Here is a 23,054-nt window from a genome sequence, read left to right on the forward strand (position 1 = left end):
GGAGAGGGAGAGGCCTTGACAGAGATTATAACACATCTCCCTCCAAAAAGGGAAACTAGAGAGAGAGAAGCGAGAGGAGAAGAAGGGAAGGAGAAGGAAAGCATGGGAGGAAAAAATAGAGTAACTGAGACATTGTTAACGTATTATGCGAAGTACAAAGTCTAAGACATTTTGAAATCTTTGTGCTAGCTAGTAGGATGCAATAGTCTACCCATCCTTCCACAGTGATCCAAACCAACAGGAGTAGTGCTGATAACTTTCTCTCCTACTTCAACTGGAATCATTTTGGAAGAACACATGGTAAATCTACCCATGCTCTACATTTTACCATTTTCAAGAATAACAATATTGTTTTTGACATCTTTTATTTTTTCAGGTTCATGGTTTGTGATAGGTAATTTTGATGTCGCCTCCTTAGGCTTTGGGCCCTTGCTTGTTGCGGGTCCTTGAGCCACCCACACAAGTGAGGTACCATTTTTATTGGGAGACCTGGCGGAACGCTGGGTGGGAGGAAACCTGAGGATCTACGCAGATTCTACAACTTTACCACACAGAAATGTGAGAAAAAAGTGATTTTTTAACAAAATTTGAGGTTTGCAATGGATTCTGGGTATGAGAATGATGAGGGACCCATGCAAGCCATACCTCGATGGACTTCTGCGGGTGTCTAGTTTCCAGAAATGTGTGGGTTAGGTAGGTTTCCCTAGATGGCCGATAAGCCCCGGGACAAAAACTCATGGGACCCCCCTTGCAAAACCAGGTTGGTTTGTGATCGCCTCACTACGTTTTGGGCCCTTGCCTGTCGCGGGTACTTGGGCCTCCCACACAAGTGAGGCCCCATTTTTATGTGGAGACCTGGGGGAACACTGGGTTGGAGGAAATTTGTGTGATCACAGTGATGCCACGCTTTCCCACAGAAAAATGTGTGAAAAAAAAATTGTTTCTGCTAAAATTGAGGTTTGCAAGGGATTCTGGGTAAGGGAACGTTGGGGGATCCACGCAAGCCATACCTCCTTGGAAGCCTCTAGGTGTCTAGTTTTCAGAAGTGTGTGGGTTTGATAGGTTTCTCTAGATGGCCGCAAAAGCACAGGACCAAAAACCCAGGTGACCTCCCTTGCAAAACCAAATTGTTTTGACATAAATATGTTTTCAGTTCTACAGCGTGAGATTTTTGGGACAATATTGCATGGGAATTGTGACAGACATTTTCAAGTTTGCAAGTTTGCAGGACATTGTGGATAAAAAAATAACTTTTTTATTTAAAGCTGTAATGTACCCCTTATGTCATGTCATGTCATGTCATGTCATGTCAAAGGTTTTTATATAGCGCAACTTATCACCATAAGGTCTCAAGGCGCTTGCAGCACAAAAACGGTTGACCACATGTGAAGCTAGATACAGTACGGTAGGACTACTTAGGAAAGAGCCAGGTTTTTAGGGTTTTACGGAATTGTTTGTGTTCATTGATGGATAGGAGGTGGGGAGGCAGTTTGTTCCAGAGTAAAGGGGCAAGATAGGAAAAAGAACGGTGACCGTATATGGAGGTCCGGACATGTGTTTGGATCAGGAATGATTTGTTGCTGGACCTAAGGGTCTTTTGGGGACATACCAATTAAGTTTCTTTTGGGCCCGTTGTTATACAAAGTGTTATGCGTTATGCTCAAGATCTTAAAGTGGCTTCTCTGACGAATGGGGAGCCAATGGAGCTTTTTCAGACAGGGCGTGGAGGCTGTTCTAGGAGGCAGGTCCAGGACTAATCTGGCCGCTGCATTCTGGAGGGTCTGCAGTTTTGCCAGCAGGTCCTCATTGAGTGCAGTGTGCAGGGCATTGCCATAATCAAGGTGGCTGACGATCAGGCCCTGTACCAGGGGTTTCCTGGTTTCTATAGGAAGCCACCTGAAGATCTTCCTGAGACTGCGCATGATTCCATAGCAAGTACCTGTCACTTTGGTGATGTAACTTTTCATGGACAAGGCACAGTCGATTGTTATTCCTAGGTTACGTACTGCAGATTTAGGGGAGGGACATACTCCCAGTTCCGGTGGCCACCACTCTTGTGTCCAGCATTTCTCTGCTTTGCCGAACAAAATGATTTCGGTTTTACTAGCGTTCAATTGGAGTTTGTTGTTACTCATCCAACTGCTTATCTCAATCATGCAATTTCTAAAACGGGAACGGGTGCCAATGTGGTCTGTACCGCATGTTTTGAGCAGCCGGGTGTCATCGGCGTACGATACGGTTTCAAAGCCGTATGAGTTAATGATTTTCGCCAGTGGGGTTAGGTACAGGTTAAAAAGTAGAGGGCTTAGGATTGAGCCCTGGGGTACCCCCACTGTTACAGGGTGACTGCTGGAGACCAGAGTGTTGACTCGAACGGTGGTGAGGCGGTCTGTAAGATAGTTTTCAATCCAACCAAGGGCCTTTCCTCTGATACCTATCTCCCACAGACGATGTTTCAAGATGCTGTGGGAGATGGTATCAAATGCCGCGGATAGGTCAGGAGGATAAGGATAGCTGATTCGCCTCTATCCACCGTGAGCCTGATGTTATCCACAATATCGATGACCGCTGTCTCCGTGCTATGGGCAGCACGGAAACCGGATTGGGAAGGATCCAGGACCCCATGTGACTCTGTAAAAGCAGTAAGCCATTTGTTGACTAGATGTTCCAACACTTTCCCCAAAAATGGTAGCAAAGAAATAGGCCGGTAGTGGGCTGGTAGTGTAGGGTCATCGGAAGGTTTCTTTAGAATTGGCTTTACTTGTGCGTGTTTCCATTTGGACGGTACAATAGCTTGCTCAAGTGAGGTGTTAAAAATTAAAGTAAGGGAGTTAGCTAGCAGTGGCGTAATTTTAGTGCAACGGCATCGGGGAAGAGGGTCTATAGGGGAGCCGAATTTTATTTTGTTTAGGCCCTCCAATGTTTCAGTGACTGTCATCGGATAGAATTCAGTCAAACAAGGAATGTCATTGGAATTAGCCAAGGGGAGTGATAACATCAGGCTATTGTTTTGCTGAGGATGATCTAAGTCTGTATTAGGAAAGGAGGAATAGAATAATTTGATTTTATTGTCAAAGAATTCAGACATCGACTCTACCCAGTTTTGAGTGGGGCTAAAAAGAGACTGTTCGGCACGGAGGGAAGTAAATTCTTTTAATACTTTATATAATTCTTTGCTACAATTGGCCGAATTGTTTATACGCAAAGTTAAATATGTCTTCTTAGCCATTTTAATGTGTTTTACATAACATGAATGCAGTAATTTATACTTTGTTCTGTCCTCTTCCGTTTTTGTTTTTCGCCAGTTGCGTTCAGCTACTTGACTGGCTTGCTTGCCTGTTTTTAGGGCGGTCGTAAACCACGGGGAGGCTACAGATTTCACATTGACATTCGTTTTTGGAATAATCACATCCAAGGTTTGTAAGATAGAGGTCTCTAAGTTAGTTACCATTTGTTCCAATGGGATGACCTGGTTTGTTAAGGGTTTAAAATGGGTAAGAAAGGCTTCAGGTTTAAGTTTGCGCCAGGGTCGTATAAGCTTTCTTTTTTTGCTTATTAATTTGATCGAAGCCTGTGTAGGAAGGCTGAACTTTAAAAGATAATGGTCAGTCCAAATCATGGGGAGAGGGGCTTTGTTACTCAGTTTTGGCGAACTGGTAAAAATTAAGTCTAAAGTATGACCCACTTGGTGGTTCGGGCCGATTACTCTTTGGATAAGACCAAGGCTGTCCATTGTTCAAATTAAATGACAAGGTTCGGGATCCGAAGGGAGTTCGGCATGATAGTTAAAATCCCCGAGCAGGATGACATTTTCAGTTGCCAATGCATGGGAGACTATAACTTCTAATAGATGGTTAACAAATTTGGTTTTGGGGCCAGGGGGTCTGTAAACTAAGGCCCCTGGCCCCAACTGGAGGTTTTAATATTCACAATCATAATTTCAGAGATAGAGCTGGAGAAAAACTCCAGTAGCTTAATCTCTATTGGGGCTTTAGCCGCAATTGCTATGCCTCCTCCTTTGCGCACTTCTCTATCCAACCTGATTAGGAGGTACTCTGGGGGAAAAGCCTGATATGTCTGATACCGCCTGGCTGTGGAGCAATGTTTCGGTAAAGAAACAAATGTCATGTTTTTCAGCTTCTAACAAACTCCATAGCTCTATTGTGTGTTTAGGTATAGACCGCGTATTGAGGTATAGTGCGGTCAGAGGCTTAACTTTTACTTGACTTTATCTGGCCAGAGTGACAACAGGCCTCGACATCGAGACCGGGTTAGATCTATCCTTAGCGGTGGTTGCAAGAGGGCATTTAGGGGTCTCTATCCGGGGAGTCAAGTAAGGATATGCTAGGGGCTTTGTCGTCAGGGTAATTGTTCCTGGATTAAGGGTTCTAAGGATGTTCAAAGATTTCAATTTGTCACTGGTATAGCACAACATTATTAAGGACAGCTTACCTAGTTTGTAGTCGAATATGGACAGGGGTCTGGGCGGCGGGCGGCGTTCGGGCACGAACGGGCGTAGACGGGCTTTCGCGCCGCTGCGCGTGTCCGCGCTGAGGTTTGCTTTAAATGGGGAGGGAGGCGGGTCAGTTGTAATGATGCTGGCCAATCCGAGCGTAGATTGGCTTCTGCTGGTTCCCTATCTCTCCGCTCAATCGGCATACGCCGTGGCGGACCGGGCAACAAGTTCGACTTTTGAGTTACTCAAAAGTCAAACATTCCAGCACAGCTATCTATTCCTCAAATACACACACATACTGGTTGGATTTGGCACGAGGGTGAGTGATGGTAAAATGTTATTAACAAGATATTTCACAGAAATAAAATGCTCTGTCAATAAATAAATGCATAAAAACCGAACCAGTCAATCGCAACTCGTGAGCTGTAAAGCCACGACAAGACACCAACCGTTTTACAGGCCATTCACGCACCTTTCATACCTGATACACACTAGACCATTCACATCATCCAGGAGCAAAAGAAACACATTACAATATTCACTAAAAGGGACAAGGTACACCCTGCTTCAGAATGAGGAAAAAAACCTAATATTACTACACAGCCGTCTAATCCGCAAGCACACACACACTGGTTGGATTTGGATTTGGCACGAGGGTGAGTGATGATTCAGTATATAAAATTGTATTAGCAAGTTATTTCACAAAAATGAAATGCACTGCTAATAATTGAAAGTTTGAGAAATGGAACCATTGACTCACATCTCGTGAGCTGTAAAGCCACGTCAAGGCACCAACCTCTTTACAGGCCATTCATACACCTTTCATACATGTGACACATACAAAACATTCACACCCCCAGCCGCAGGCCCATCACATTACAACATTTACACCAGCAGTCAGCGCCATTCAAGGGCCCATCACTTTCACACGCCCACATTCCTGACACAGCAACTACACAAAGTTATGGACTGCGTGGAGTGTCGCTCAGCTAGCAGTGTGTGTAGTGACCAACAGAAAGTAACTACTCACACGCCGCCAGTCAAGCGCCACTCCACGCACACCGCAAGCCAAGCGCCAGCCTACGCACACCGCCATCACATTTTGAATTTTTTTTTACAAAACAAACACAAACAAATTGAAAAATAGATACAAATCTAGTAACACAAAATCTGTAACTAAAAACATTGCACAAATGCCAACCTTAAAACGGAATACAAATTTCAAAAAACACAGACCAGGCAGTTCATTTTACCATTCATGGATACTCCCAAAAATTCTTTTGTGTGTGGTAAGCTCTATAACAAGCAGGCACACACAGCAAAGGGTTAGAAGGACACCCAGGGCAGAAAAGACGAGTCTCCTTCCGCAAACCTCTTCGCTAACAGACTCCACATCTCCTAGTGGGAAAGTCTTTTGTAGATGTGGGAGGAATGTAATCAGGAAAGTGGCGATCTTTCAATCGAGCCACATCCTCCACCACTCCAAATCTAGGAACACATACTTGTTCCACAACAACAAGGCTAGATATCACAGAGTGCTGAAACTGAAGAAATGTCAAGTTGGACGCAGGAGAACACACCTTGAACACAATAAAAGCATTGAAAGTTGCTAAGTTGAAAAAATGGATGGCCAACTTCTTATACCAAACATAAGCCTTCCGAATAGCAGTGTAAGGTTCCAACCTCTGATCTACTCTGTCAACACCACCCATGTGCTTATTGTAGTCCAGAATGCACACAGGTTTGTGCACATCAGCAACCTGACCCCAAACAGGCACAGGTGAAGTACTCTCATCATGGATGGTAGTTAGCATGTACACATCCCTCCTGTCCACAAATTTCACAGCTAGTACTTCTTCACTAGGCAAGGAACTGCACTGACCCCTCTGAAGTTTCTTGCAAACAAGCTCCTTCGGAAAACCTTTGCGGTTAGAGCGGATTGTGCCACAAGCAAAAGTGTCCACTTTAAACAATTTCTTAAACAATTGCAAAGCAGTGTAGAAGTTATCAAGGTACAAATGGTGGCCTCTGTTGAACAGTCTTCTAGCAAGATCCCACACAATTTTCTCTGACACTCCAAAAGTGGACGGACAACCAGGGGGGTCAATAGTGGAATCTCTGCCAGTGTACACACGAAAATTAAAAACATATCCTGTCTTACTCTCAGACAACATATACAGTTTAATTCCATAGCGTGCCGTCTTGCTAGGGATGTGCTGCCTAAAAACCAAACGACCCTTGAACAAAACCAGAGACTCATCAATAGATATTTCTTTCCCTGGAATGTAAATCTCTGAAAAACGATCAACAAAGTGATCAAGAACAGGCCGAATCTTAAAAAGACGGTCACAGCCCCAGCTTTGTTGGTTTTGAATGATTATCATAATGTTTTGTTTTTTATCTCACTGAGATCTCTTGGCAGTCACGTAAGTTGAGTACAAAACATACTACTTTACGTCATGGTCATTGTAATTGCTTTTGGAATGTGTTATGCTCTGAAAGGTCACAATCCAGGAGCTGCATAATGTTACCATATTGGCAAAGAGGTAAACAATCTTCCATGGCAGTTTCAGGGTATGATCAGGGCCGGACTGGCTACCGGGCAGTTTGGAATGCTGCTGAGCTGGGAGTATACTTTGTTGATGGGGACCTGCGTGTACTAAACGAAATTAGTTTTGCATGTATTATTTCGAATCACATGCAGGTCTCCATGAAAGAAATCAGCCCCCACTGCAATAAAATCAGCCAGCAGCTCGGCAGCATTCCAAACTGCCTGGTAGTCAGTCCGGCCCTGGGTATGATCTGCTTCTTGTTTGAAGCATGCAGCAGTTGTTCTCTGTGAAGTGACTACGTAACAGGAACCTGAGAAGCTGAAGGCAGCTTGCTGAGACCACAGCGCCACCTAGTGCAGTAGGAGGACAGAGGGCGAAGGGCGAAAGCCGAGCGCCGAAAGCAGCAGCACATTTAACTCCTCAGTCCCGGTCCCGGTCCGGGCTCTCTCCAGCCACCTCCGGCCTCCGTCAGGTGACTTTCAAGCCTAGGGGGCCTACGGGCCACATCCGTGATCCGCGGGCAGTTCTCACGTCCTTGCCTTTTTCTGCCTTCCACCGCAGCAGGTAGGAGCGGGAGATCAAGCGGCTAGACAATTCACTGCCATTCTGCTGCCCTTGAGTGTGACACATTCCTGTGGAGGTGCAGCCCACGGAGTTGAGCAGGTCTACCAGAGAGACCAGAGGCGAGAACCAGTGGCCATAGGTACTGGGTTTGATCAGGCAGAGTGCTGGTAGACTGGGCTGGGCTGTTTTGGGTTGAGTGGTGAGTGGTGGGTCGAGGGGGGTTGTGCAATATCTTACACCCCGCTCCCCCTCTCCTTTCTTTCTACCCGCCCCCCCACCACCCCCGATGGCCCCGGTTTTGGGAGCTCTGGTAGTTCTGGTGGTTCTCTTACACCCTCGCACTCTGCTTCAAGCGTTTGAGTTAGTGAACCAAACCAAGGTGTGCAGAGCCGACAGGAACTGGCAACATTACACTGCTGGCAAACCCGATCTCGGGGCACCCGAATTGTCCTCACCGCCAGAACTGCCTGAATTTGCTGGATCACACTGTCCGGCGTGGACCTGAGGAGAGCCTCATGAGTGGTTGTAATGGGCACGGAGGTAGAGCCAAACAAGCAAAGCAAAGGCAAAGCAAAGGCACAGGAAAGGTCAGGAAAGATTAGGAAACCAAAGTATAAAGTAAAGTATAGCAAAGAACCAAGGCACTGTAACCCACATAAGGCAAACGAGGAACGTATGGCACCCACCACTGCCCTTCTCAGTATGCTCCCACCAGGATACGGTCCTCCATGCAGTCCTGATCCGGACTTGCTGCCTCACAATTTCCAACAACATTTCCAACTACCTCAGCTGGCGCAACCCAACGCAAGGCAAGTGTTGAGTCAATAGCTACTCCGAAGCAACTTACTGTATCGACCTCGGACGCAAAGTGGAAAAGTGGCATCATAGCTTCACGTACTACTCAAACTAGGCCCCACTCAGGCCAAAATAGTAGCAAACGGACCCTGACCACTGACTTTTTAAAAATCGCCATTAAAACCACTTCGGAAACCCGACACCTTAATGACCACAAGACTCCGAAAGCAAATATATCAACTCAATTTATCACATCCTCCATAAGTGAGGCTCCAATGAGTTCCTCATCTGACAAAATCATCATAAGGAGTGAGGACGACAGGAGCGGCCGTTGGACTGACGGTTGGGCAGCCAAAACCAAAATAACCACCGTAGTCCCAAGTCTTCAAATTCTATCTCAAAAGCACTCCATACACTGGACCTGCACCAAAGGCCAATATCTGTTGTAATTGAGGCACAAATCAATCATCATTCAAAGCTTCTTCAGTCCTTTTCAGCCCCCCCTTGCTCGCAGCCACCTCTCTCACCCTTATTTTCACTAGGCTTCCATGATTCTAAAAGACCCCATGATGGCACCACCATTCATCAACCGACCCCAAATATTATGAGTCCATATGGCTATCTGATCACGTTATCAGGAGGCTGCCACCTCGAGGCGGAAAAACCTGCCAACCCAAACACAAACAGCAGAGACAATCTTGAACAATCTCCGCACCAGTTGGAAGTCATCCACCACAAAGGGCAATACCTTAGTCAATCTCAATAGTTGGAGGAGTCGTTTTTTCAGTTTGAAACATACAGATCAACCCCCGCACTGCCAAATGAGGGACCTATCCTGCACGTCCCCTAGAAGTCAGAGCGACCCGCTTCCAGCCCTGGCTAATAAAATGGAACACCACGCCCAGCCTCCCTCTGGAGAATCCAGCTGTTCCCCAACATCTTTTGTCTGGCCGCTCTTGCTCAACACTTTAGATTCAATCGGTAAAGCAATGACCCTCCAGGCTGACAAGCTTGATACCCAAGTACATCTTTTAAATATTCTAGCAATTCACGTCCAGGGGATTGAACAAAAACTACACAGCTTTAACGAGTTGATCATGAAGGTGCAGCGAGACCAAGAAACCACATACCAACAGTGCCACTGTCATTGTACTCAAATTATTAATAAACTAGCCGTGGTACCAACCTTATTGACAGACCTCCTGGGTACTACCAGGGAAGCCCTTTCAAACAATCTTTCCAAAGCAGGGAAAGTTCAGGAGGCCCCACGGGAAATGGAAATGTCAAGCCCTAAGCACATGGAAGGACAAATTACAGGCAGCATGGGTACTTCTCCAAACTCAATTTTAGTAAATACATCCATACTGATGGCCGCCAACTACCATGACAATTCTTACACTTTGGCCGCCTAATCCTCCGACTATTGTGATCAGCCTCTAGGAAGGCTGTCCAAAGGAACTAAGCAACTAACCAAGCTGGTGAAAAAACGCCTCAGAAAAGCAAGAAAAAGTAAACAATCATTACAGCCAATTAACGTAACTCCCGCCCAACATGAACAGGAAAAGAAACAAAGCATAAAAGATGAGGTCCCAAACACTTTGGAAGCAATAAGCAACAAGGAATCCCTAACCCCCCCTCTCGACTCCCTCACTATACTCAGCAGCCCAAATCACATCAAAAGGAAACAAACGGCTACAGATAACCTATATAGTCTATTCAAACCTACAACCAGGAAAGAGAAGCAACTCCTCAATACCTCGGTTAAACAAACAGCAAAATTTGTATCTCCACCCAGGATTGAAATGAAAGAAGCAACTATAACGTGCCCTAGAGAGGCCAATATGATAAAGGACAATATCTGGAAAGACTAATGCAACCTTGAGAAAACCTACAAGTCAAGCCCAGAAAGCAATGTTACTACCAACGTAAAGGTTAATAAAACTCCCACACAAAACAATACCAACGGCTCCCTGCATTTGCCCATTACGTTCCCAGGGCTTACAGGGGGAGCTACAAAAATGAAAAATGGTGCCAAAAAAAGTGCCGCAGCTTGATACTTCCTGAAACAATAATAAACTGGTCTTTATCCCCGACTATGCCTCAAGGGGTAACCACGACATTCTTAACAGAAGCCTCCTGTTAAAATTATTTAAAGCACTCCCCTCTTTGAGCCATATCAACTCCAGGGACATTGAAAGTATAGAGTTCCATCAGAATCGGCATTCCGAGGAATCCCAAGAATCAACCACCGCCACATTTACTGACCCCCTCCTAATTGAGCAAATCTGGCAGCAGAGGGCCCCCTTCGAAAAATGGGGCATTGAGTTAAAAAAAATCTATCCCCCGTGTTATCCCAGCCCACTACACACGCCCTTACACCCAGCAGGTCTGTTAAAAGGCGCTAAAGGCCCAGATAACCACAGCCAACTTTTAGGCATAGACTCGAAGTCCAGGACAATCACAATTATGTTTGTTCACCCTGAAGCCAGTCAGTCTACCGGACCTCTGCACTTAAATATGCCAAGAACCCCCCAAGCAGGAGCATGAAAAAATCGACATGTTGCCACTAACTCACTCAAAGGCTATACATTCTGCTTGTGGAACGTGTTTGGCCTTGGCGCGAAACTAAAAGACCCTGACTTCATGGAGTTCATCACACAACACAATATACTCCTCTTCCAGGAAACATGGCTAACAAAACCCACTCCCCTAATAGGTTACAGGAACCCGGCTACAAAGGTGACTAACCAAGAGAGAGCAAAAGGGGGCCTTTCCACCTTTATCTCGATTGATATTTCCTGACTTGCTTCAGCCATAGATCTTGATTCCCTCTGGTTGCAATGCGTCAAACTTGACGCCCCATCTTTCACCAGCCTTTTGATCCTGAATATCTTTATACACCCAGCGCCCAAACAAAAACGGGCAAGTTTTGACCACTTAATAGCCTCACTGGCCACATTAAAACTTGTCTATCCTGACGCCAATATCATTCTGTCAGGGGACTTTAATATGATCTTACTGCAAGAAACAAAAGGCACTCTGGGGCACACTCAGGCCAAAACTTGATGCAACACTTTTAGCAAGCAATGTGCAGTTCACTTGTATGATCTCTCAATGCGAATGCTGTATGGTCACAGCCCGACAGATAATCCAGCAGCATACACAAGGGTCACTCAAAAGTCAGCCTCAATCATCGATTATTCTTTCACAGACCACATCCTCGTTCAACATATCACAAACTTTCAAATCTTGGAATAGAGCAGAGAGCGACCACCAACCACAATCTTTCACGCTCTTAAGAAAAAACATAAACCCAATTCTTATTAACGCAATATTGCAACAACTCCATTGCCATAACCTTTAACGCCTCACCTGGAAAAACGACAACATAAGCAAGCTTATGGATTCATGTACCAGCATCTTGATGAAGTCCAAACCCGAACCATCTAGTATCCAGGCCTGGGAGTCATTTACTAGAGAGCTAAATCAAAAGTGTTCTAAACAAACTGGCAGAAATGCAGGAAAACCATTGAGGGCAGCATGGTTCACCAAAAGCCTTAGAATGCAAAAACAGCAATTGAATAAATATTTACGACAACTAAGAACTCAGGGCTCATCATCCATCCAAGACCAACTGCTACTAATTTCCAAAGCCAGAAAAAACGTTAAAATAGGCATTAAGGCAGCTAAGAAAGCATTCCATGAACATCTTTGGGCGAAACTCCATTACTCTTGTAAACAAAGAGAGTCCAAGCTCTTCTGGGAAATTATCAATCAGTTAATCAACGGTAGGAACCGACAGCACAACTCGGACATCATGGAGGAAACATGGAGAGCCCATATTGAATTACTATGTAATGAAACTCCACCTCAAGGCATCGTCGATTGCGGCTTCCAACTAAATAACGCAGCTATTGCCAGAGATCAAGTAAACAACAACACCCGCTCCGATTTAGACCTTCCTCCTCAGATTCTTACAGAACAAGACTTAAAAACAATAAAAAAAACTAAGATCTGAGGGTGCGTCTGGGCCTAACGGCCTCCCAAACGCCTTGTTTCGGCACAATCCACCATTTTGGGCAGATAACCTAACTCCTCTTTTTTCAGACATCCTAGCCTCCAACATGATCCCTGACTCCTCGAGGGGAAGTATTCTAAGCCCAATATATAAATTCGGCTCTCGTTCAGATCCTTCAAATTACAGATTGATCGCGTTAATTGATGTGGAGGCTAAAATATACGCTTCAAACCTTCAGGCAGATCTAGAGGACTGGGCGGGGCGAATAAACCAGATTCCTCATACGCAAACCGGATTCAGGGCCGGGATGGGCACTCTGATGAATATTTCGGCTGTAACCCTCCTGGCCAACCAAGCCCTCATAAAATCAAGGCCACTTTATGCATTTCATCGACCTCAAAGCGGCCTTTGAAAAGGTCTCAAGAGCCAAGCTATGGGCAAAAATGTACAACTGGGGGGTCCCAGCTAAGTTGCTGGAGGCCATAATCAACCTGTACTCTCAAACATGGGTCCAGATCAGGAAAGGAGATGGGCGCAGCATTACTGAGAAGATCCAAACACTTAATGGGTTAAAATAAGGGTGTGTGCTGGCACCCTGCCTCTTCAACATTTACACTGCTGACCTGGACGAGCATCTTCGGTCAATTCAATCTCACCCTCCGAAACTCGGCACAATACCCATCCACAGTCTTCAATACACGGATGACATTGTTTTACTAGCCCAAACGCCAGTCGGAGTGCAACAATCAATTACCAAACTTGGAGCTTATACCACCTCAGTCCAACTAACCATCAATCACCAAAAAACAAAGGTGATATGCTTTAACAAACACCTTAAAGCTGACTGCACATTCACTTGGACCTTGGACAAGCGACTTTTGACTGAGGTGGACTCATATAAATTCTTAGGCTTCCAAACTGATCGCAAACTTACCTATAAGACACACATCTGCACCAAGGTTGCACAAAATCTCAACAGCTGCAGCTTGCCTTCCAAATCTTAAAAAACAAGCCTGCAGGCGGTGCCACCAGTCACCTACTGAAGGTCAAAGCAGCAAAATTCCTGCCCTCCATCTCATACGGCATAGACATTTTGAATGGCAAGGATGCCACAGGCCTGAATTTAGCACAATCAATTCTTTTTAAGAAACTGTTCGCAATCCCCCGCCACATTCCGCAAGCACAAATCCGACTGGAATATGGCCTAAGAAATCAGATCTCCGATAGACAAGGTGCATTAGTCAAGTACTACTGGAGGATGCGGGACGCAGAGGAGAACACACTCGCCCACTATTGTTGGGTAGAAATTGAAAAGCAAGCCAGAATCAAAAATTCAATCTTTGAAGCTCTGAAGGCTTCGCTCTTGGCATTGATTATAGAGGAGCCCTGGCTCCCAGTCTCTACATACCTCGGCTTCAAATCTGTGGTTAACAAAGCCATAAAACGGAATTCGTTATCTTTAGATAAAACAGCCCTAGCAAAAAAAAGACACGCCTGGTCCGTGATACAGACACACCAGAGGTTGCAACCCCAACCTTATTTGCTAGACCATTTTCCGCATCAGAAAAATCATTTTTTCACGCTACTAAGGCTTATCCATCAAAGGAAACTAACCCCTAAATGGAAATACGCATGGCAATCAAAGGAATGCCGCCTGTGCGGCGCTTGGGACGAGTCTTTAATGCATCTAATATGCATTTGTCCTGCTTTAATAGTAACATGCAAAATGGGCCTTCGGGAGGTTTTCAGGAAGGAACAAATATGAACCTGCAGAGCAGCAGTGATTCATTGTCTTAGGGGCTCACCTATCCCACAGTCCTGCATAACCATAAACTTTTTTTTAAATGCGGCAAAAGAACTGGCCAACGCAGAACTTGCTAACCAGCTCAAGCAGTGCTAGAACATTTGGTTTTGAAATCCCTTGACTGCCTTGTTTACATGTTAATTCTTCTTAAAATATTGCCTTTTTTATACCTTTTTAATAATAACAACAATGTATACTTCTGCATGTTTAATCTATTGTGGTTTTCCCACCCTTTTATGATTTTTTTATGAAATCAAATAAAAGTATATTTGACTGACTGACTACGTAACAGAACAGAAGTCAGTAATACCATAAGAAATGCAATCAAAACAGTAGGCTCAATATAAAACATCATAACCAAACAAACAAAACAGAAAGCAATATGTGATAATTATAAAATGTCAAAAACAGCACCATTCAATGTAGTAGCGTTACAACACAGCTCAAAACAACAATGCAAAACATATACAACACAAGAGGTCAAAAAGTAACACTAACAGCACAGCAGAGCGAAGTAAAAAAGAGTCCACCCCATAATACCAACAAAAAAACAACAAAACGCAAAAATAGTATTTAACTTGAATATGTAACACAACAATGCAACCATCAGTATTCTATGAATAGCACACAAACAAACACAGTAAAAGGCAAGACAGACCAGCAAAAGAACACAAAACACCAACACAATACAACTACAACAATATTTTACAACACCAACTCAATAGAACAACATCGCAAAAAGCAATGCATTAAAAAATAAAATATCACTGCAATACAACTACACAGCAACACATAGGAACAACAAAGCAAAGCATTGCATTAACACAGAAACATAGCACACCACACAATACATTCAACTAGCAAGGTGCACAAATAAAACAAGAACGAAACCTCAGCACAATGTAACAACATAACACCATATGCCTGCACTTGCCCAGTTCAACTTTAGTGTTGCTGTTTTGTTGTTGTTTTGTTTGTGTTGTTCTGTGCAGGTGTATTATTATGTTGTGTTGATGAGCTCTGTTGTATGTTGTTTCTGTGTTTCCTTTTTGTATTTTATGGCTTTGTGCCGGATTGGTGTGTTTTTGTCTTGTTATCATTTTGTTTTGTGATACTTCATCAATCATTTTTATTGTTGTATTGTATTGTGCTGATGTAGTGTGATTTGTGTTTGTGCAATGCTGTGATGTTATGTTGTGCATGTTTCGTGATACAGTAATAATAGGATTTTCCGCAAACTATGCCAACATTTGAAACTATACACATTTATTGTAAATCAGACTTCTGTACACCTCCAAACTAATGCATTTTGGTTATTTCCCAGGAGGTTCAAAGCCAGAAATGGAGACAAGTCTCTTTACAGTAACAAACCTCATAGTGCTACTCTTTCTTCCCGTAACAGCTCCCAGCGAACATCGGAGATCTTGGATAAACTCGGCACAATACCCATCCACAGTCTTCAATACACGGATGACATTGTTTTACTAGCCCAAACGCCAGTCGGATTGCAACAATCAATTACCAAACTTGGAGCTTATACCACCTCAGTCCAACTAATCATCAATCACCAAAAAACGAAGGTGATATGCTTTAACAAACACCTTAAAGCTGACTGCACATTCACTTGGACCTTGGACAAGCGACCTTTGACTGAGGTGGACTCATATAAATTCTTAGGCATCCAAATTGATCGCAAACTTACCTATAAGACACACATCTGCACCAAGGTTGCACAAAATCTCAACAGCTGCAGCTTGCCTTCCAAATCTTAAAAAACAAGCCTGCAGGCGGTGCAACCAGTCACCTACTGAAGGTCAAAGCAGCAAAATTCCCGCCCTCCATCTCATACGGCATAGACATTTTGAATGGCAAGGATGCCACAGGCCTGAATTTAGCACAATCAATTCTTTTTAAGAAACTGTTCGCAATCCCCCGCCACATTCCGCAAGCACAAATCCGACTGGAATATGGCCTAAGAAATCAGATCTCCGATAGACAAGGTGCATTAGTCAAGTACTACTGGAGGATGCGGGACGCATAGGAGAACACACTCGCCCACTATTGTTGGGTAGAAATTGAAAAGCAAGCCAGAATCAAAAATTCAATCTTCGAAGCTCTGAAGGCTTCGCTCTTGGCATTGATTATAGAGGAGCCCTGGCTCCCAGTCTCTACATACCTCGGCTTCAAATCTGTGGTTAACAAAGCCATAAAACGGAATTCGTTATCTTTAGATAAAACAGCCCTAGCAAAAAAAAGACACGCCTTGTCCGTGATACAGACACACCAGAGGTTGCAACCACAACCTTATTTGCTAGACCATTTCCCGCATCAGAAAAAACATTTTTTCACGCTACTAAGGCTTATCCATCAAAGGAAACTAACCCCTAAATGGAAATACGCATGGCAATCAAAGGAATGCCGCCTGTGCGGCGCTTGGGACGAGTCTTTAATGCATCTAATATGCATTTGTCCTGCTTTAATAGTAACATGCAAAATGGGCCTTCGGGAGGTTTTCAGGAAGGAACAAATATGAACCTGCAGAGCAGCAGTGATTCATTGTCTTAGGGGCTCACCTATCCCACAGTCCTGCATAACCAGAAACTTTTTTTAAAATGCGGCAAAAGAACTGGCCAACGCAGAGCTTGCTAACCAACTCAAGCAGTGCTAGAACATTTGGTTTTAAAATCCCTTGACTGCCTTGTTTACATGTTAATTCTTCTTAAAATATTGCCTTTTTTATACCTTTTTAATAATAACAACAATGTATACTTCTGCATGTTTAATCTATTGTGGTTTTCCCACCCTTTTATGATTTTTTTATGAAATCAAATAAAAGTATATTTGACTGACTGACTACGTAACAGAATAGAAGTCAGTAATACCATAAGAAATGCAATCAAAACAATAGGCTCAATTTAAAACATCATAACCAAACAAACAAAACAGAAAGCAATATGTGATAATTATAAAATGTCAAAAACAGCACCATTCAATGTAGTAGCGTTACAACACAGCTCAAGACAACAATGCAAAACATATACAACACAAGAGGTCAAAAAGTAACACTAACAGCACAGCAGAGCGAAGTAAAAAAGAGTCCACCCCATAATAACAACAAAAAACAACAAAACGCAAAAATAGTATTTAACTTGAATATGTAACACAACAATGCAACCATCAGTATTCTATGAATAGCACACAAACAAACACAGTAAAAGGCAAGACAGCACAGCAAAAGAACACAAAACACCAACACAATACAACTGCAACAATATTTTACAACACCAACTCAATAGAACAACATCGCAAAAAGCAATGCATTAAAAAATAAAATATCACTGCAATACAACTACACAGCAACACATAGGAACAACAAAGCAAAGCATTGCATTAACACAGAAACATAGCACACCACACAATACATTCAACTAGCAAGGTGCACAAATAAAACAAGAACGAAACCTCAGCACAATGTAACAACAACATAACACTATATGCCTGCACTTGCCCTGTTCAACTTTAGTGTTGCTGTTTTGTTGTTGTTTTGTTTGTGTTGTTCTGTGCAGGTGTATTATTATGTTGTGTTGATGAGCTCTGTTGTATGTTGTTTCTGTGTTTCCTTTTTGTATTTAATGGCTTTGTGCCGGATTGGTGTGTTTTTGTCTTGTTATCATTTTGTTTTGTGATACTTCATCAATCATTTTTATTGTTGTATTGTATTGTGCTGATGTAGTGTGATTTGTGTTTGTGCAATGCTGTGATGTTATGTTGTGCATGTTTCGTGATACAGTAATAATAGGATTTTCCGCAAACTATGCCAACATTTGAAACTATACACATTTATTGTAAATCAGACTTCTGTACACCTCCAAACTAATGCATTTTGGTTATTTCCCAGGAGGTTCAAAGCCAGAAATGAAGACAAGTCTCTTTACAGTAACAAACCTCATAGTGCTACTCTTTCTTCCCGTAACAGCTCCCAGCGAACATCGGAGATCTTGGATAAAGAACTAGAGTGTTATTATATCTCAAAGAATGTGCCAATACTGGAAGTCATGCTGTTGGGCAAAGCATCCTTTGAATCCTTCATATTCCTGTGCTGAAAACAGAACCAGAAAATTGTTCTTGTCTCTGCTGCTATAGCTACTAGAATTAAATGAATCCACAATGGCGTTCTTTATCTTTCCATGACTTTGCCTCACTATTTTATATTACCAGCATGTAAGAAAAAATGTTGCAATTGTGGCATTTATGGCAGATGTCACTGTTTCTTAAAAAGCTTTTAGCATTGTTCAGAATAAAGCAGAAAATAAAAGTAAATTAATACATTTCTATCAAGGCACATAGGCAAGTCCATAATACACTTTCCAGTAATTTAAAATATGCAATATCAAATGGTAAAATCTTAAAAACAACAAGCAAAAAGCCTAAATGAAACCCTCCTAGATATAAAATCTCAGTGTGACATACCATGATGTTAAATAAACGTAGTAATTGATTGAAAGTTTGACGTAATTATTTTTCTTCAAAATTTCCGCTGATGCTATCAAACAGTCTAAGACAGCATATGTCCATTTATTTTGTGGCATCTTAACCAACAAATGTATAATGATAGAGCTGGAAAAAAAACTTGAAAATAGTGAACAAACCTGATATTTTGCCTTAGATATTATCGTGAAAACACACTGCAAAATGGCATGTAGTCAAAATGTGCAAAATGCACTAGGCAGTCACATTCACTGGTAGGCCGCTGTTATATTTCTCTTTAACAAATAATAGCTTTAGAAATTGCTGAGTTATGCACAAATGTATTTGATAGATTGACCTTAATGTGACTTGCTTAGAATCTGAGCCATAACTGCAAAATATTCTTGTTTTGTTTAAATATATTATCTTCCTTATGCTGCAAATTCTCATTTGCACCAAATTTGAACTTTCTATTTATCTCATGTTCATGTAATACTGAATGAAGAATCACATATTTTAACAATAACTCTCATTTAAACGAAATAAGAAAAGCATCAATTAACTAGAATCTTCATGTAAATGTTTCCTTCTTTAGTGTAGTTCACTGTCACTCAATGAAACTTTGAATAAATGACAGAATATAATCTGCATCAAGCTTCCCTGGGAACCAAGGTCAATACTTCCACAAACATAACTGTTAAGTGATGTTTGCAACCCATTTGAAATAGACAGGCAACTTCTTGTGCTTCTCATGGTAAAGGAAGAAGAAGCCTGTTTGCCATTAAAATGTGTTTTTCCATTGGACCAGAGTGATCTAACCTGCAACAATGTTGTTTAAATGTGTTTTTTTTCTTTTTATATTAGTGTGTGTTTCTAGATAGAGAGAAGCTCTCTGAGATCTCTAACGTTTTGAGAAGCCACTTGTCCCTAGTGCTTGTAGCTACTGCTCCATCTGTTGTCCTGTAGTTCCCTGTTGACACTTCATTTGTACAGATTGCTACTGCAACTGTATGCTGATGCTCTTTGGATATTGACACATTGATGAGTTTCTTAAAGTACTCTTTATGGGGAGTTTGATCTATATGCTCCTTTGATCACGCTCTTTTAATTTTGGACCTTTTTTTAGAATAGGAATTAATTCCTTTATGAAAAGCACTTGTTATTTTTTTATTATTAATGACTCTAACCCTATTTTCTTGACATATATCTGTAAATGGATTTCTTTAACTTACTAACTGAATAAAAAGAAAGAGAATTTTAATAATTTCTTCATGAGAATAAATGTGTTCTAAATCAAGCAAAAGATTCTCATTATTTACAAAAGTTAGGAACAGATACATTTTGATGTCGACTAATATGATTTGATTTAACTGACATTCAAAAATGGTGGCAAAGATCTGTTGCCTAAAAGAAGAATTTGGCGCGGAGCTGGAGCCCATATTTACAAGTCACAGTTTCATCTGGCACTGGAAATTACATTTTTGGATTCTTTCTGCGCTGTCAATCGTATACTGAAAAGATGTATGCAGGTGCTTTTAAGTTTCCATGAACTTCTTCATGCAATATACCTCACACAATATCATGTGCTGTACTAGAATTGATGTATTTTTTTATATCCTTGTAGCTTGTTTGTAAGTAAAAACAAGATTTGATGTTTTTTGAAATGTACTGTTCAAGGCGCATTGTTATGTCATTCTGACTTACGTTGTGGTACTGCAAAAAAACACAGGACTTTGAAATATCATTGCTTATACTATGACAACAAAAAAGTCCCAGTTTAAATCCTTGTTTTTCAAATAATTTGCATTTATAGCCATCGCTTACTACTGGGCTAATAACATTGTATCAATAAATATTTCGTGAGTTGGTGTCTACTGGCAAACGTTTTTTGAATCATACACTCTTCTGCCCTTCTGGCAGTTCCCCAAATCTTTGCATGACCACTCCCTTGTCCCACCTTCTTGTTTAATTCTCAAATTATTTCCTAAACTTACTAGAGTAGAAAATCAGCCAAATAGGCAGACGTTTCCTCTTAATTCGGGTATCATCACATTGAATTTTTGACTGTCAATATAGAACTCCCATTCAGAGAGCACTTTGCAGATGTACACAACCTTATGTTAAATCTGCTGAGACACATGTAAATGACCTTTGGACAAGTCTGCTATATGGTGTTAGTACCGTGCGCTTTTGTAGGGGGTTACATTACAGTTCCACTGGGAGAGTTAGTATTACTGGGTGCTATTGTACTCTCTTTTTGCGCTACGCATGTGTATCTATTTTGTCTCTTTGAGTTGGAAAGACTGAGGGGCATATTTATGAAAGGAGTTGCACCACTGTTGCATCACACAAAGTGCTGCAAGAGTGAAGCAAGTCCAAAATGCGATTTATGAAGCCACACAAGGCTGCCATCCATGACCCTGGTTGGCTTCATATAACTGGAGTAATACAACGTAGCACAAATTGATGTGCTGCATTACTCTGCACAGTGAAGGGGTTACTTGGGCATTGTGTTGGTTTTCCCACGCAGCTCCCTTGAATTTGGATGCATTCACAGATTTACCTTCACTAGCAGTCTCTGGAATGTGGCAAAAAAAATACACCTTCTCACGTGAGGCATAAAAAGGACAAATATCTTTATTTATACTCCTTAACTCCTCTTTCTATGTGTGCTATATTCTATGGAAAACATATAAAGAGGAATATGCCTTCCAGGATTGTTTTTGTGTAGGAAGTTGCCCCTTACTGAACATAAACAATCCCCTTTCAATGCAGGTTCCATTGCACCATGGTTGCAGGAGTGCCTGAGTAGGCATTAGGCAGCCAAAATTGTGCCAGTGCAGGTTCAAAGGCAGGAAGGCACTGTAATCTTTCAAATACAGCACATTCCTGTGCTTTCCCTGTCACTCAATGCAGTGCAGCAAGGGGATTGGTGCACTGAGCGACTGTGTCATATATATGTCTCAAGGTATATAATTAATTTCCAATACCTGTCATACTTCTCTACATTTTAATTTGCCTTGCCCTACAAAGAGCAAATACATAGCAGAACATTTTTCTTGCTGCTTGTATTTTCTATTGCATACTTTTCTTTCTGTTATGATCTCTGAAGAGACCAGGATTGGCAACACCTTTATTTTGCTTTTTTTATGTTTGCATTTTGCTCTAAATGACTTTGTATCAGGAGGCCAGGTTTTGCAGAGATTGATGGTAATCAAAAGGGACTTAGCTCAAACATTTTTGTCTATTTGTCTATCGTGAAATTCATTTTTTGTAGTTTCATCAAGAACAATCCTTTCTTTAAATAATAAATGGTGAAATTGTCCCATTCATTGCTAGCTATTGATGTGGAGTCATCACAGAGTTATATTTCAATACATGGTTTGACTACAGCCTTCCTCATTGTCCCTTAAGACCTCTAGCAAAGTTTGATTATTGGAGTCAATGATAAAAGAAGGCGGTAACAATTGTTGCTAATAATGGTTGCTCTTGTGTAAGCAGCAAGGCTTCAGTACCCTTGGCTATGACTAAAGTCCCACACTCATGATATTTCATTTGACAGCTCCTCATAGACAGCTAATAATGTCATATTGGACTATACTCTTTTTGTTCTCTGTATTTTGCTTATTTATTCGGTCTATGTGTCAGTTTCAGCAGCCTTGATTTTCAAACGAATACTATAGGGCCAATGTATGAGTCACTTTACATCGCTCTTGTACTATGCCACGTGGTGCAAGAGGGTCGCAAACCTTACATGTGATTTATAAAGCCATGCAAGGCCCCCTGTGTGGGCCTGAGTGGCTCCGTAAACCTGGAGTAAGGCAGCGCAGGTCACATCATTAGATTGCCTTATTCTACCCTGGCAGGCATTCCAGGGCAATGTGTGGGTATCCCCACGCAACTCCCATGGTTTTTAAACCATTCCCAGATTTACAAGAACTGGCACACCCGAGAATGGAGCAAAAAAATATGTCACCTCAGATGAGGCATTACGAGGAGAACTATATTCATTTCTCCTCTTTCTACATGTGATGCATTCTGCACCACACATAGAAAGAGGAATATGCATCTCAACATTCCTGCACAAAACAATCCTGCATGCAACACAGGCACCCTTGCTTTATGGAGCAAGGGTGCCTATGTTGGCTCTAGGCTGCCAAAAGGGCACCAGGGCAGGGAAAAGGCAGAAATGCACTTTATTACCTTAAATATTGTGCATTCCTACCATTTACCTATCATACAGCTCAGTGCAGCAAGCCACTTTGCTGCACTGAACTGCATGAAATTCTCATGAATAGGCCTCTATGTGTGTTACTGGTTTTGTTTACCTTTTCTCTGGGCAAATAATTTATTCCCTTATCCACAGTATTATTATTTTTTTTTATTTAGTTTGCTCTG

Source organism: Lissotriton helveticus, chromosome 4_1 (assembly GCF_964261635.1).
Source record: "Lissotriton helveticus chromosome 4_1, aLisHel1.1, whole genome shotgun sequence".
NCBI classification, from domain to species: domain Eukaryota; kingdom Metazoa; phylum Chordata; class Amphibia; order Caudata; family Salamandridae; genus Lissotriton; species Lissotriton helveticus.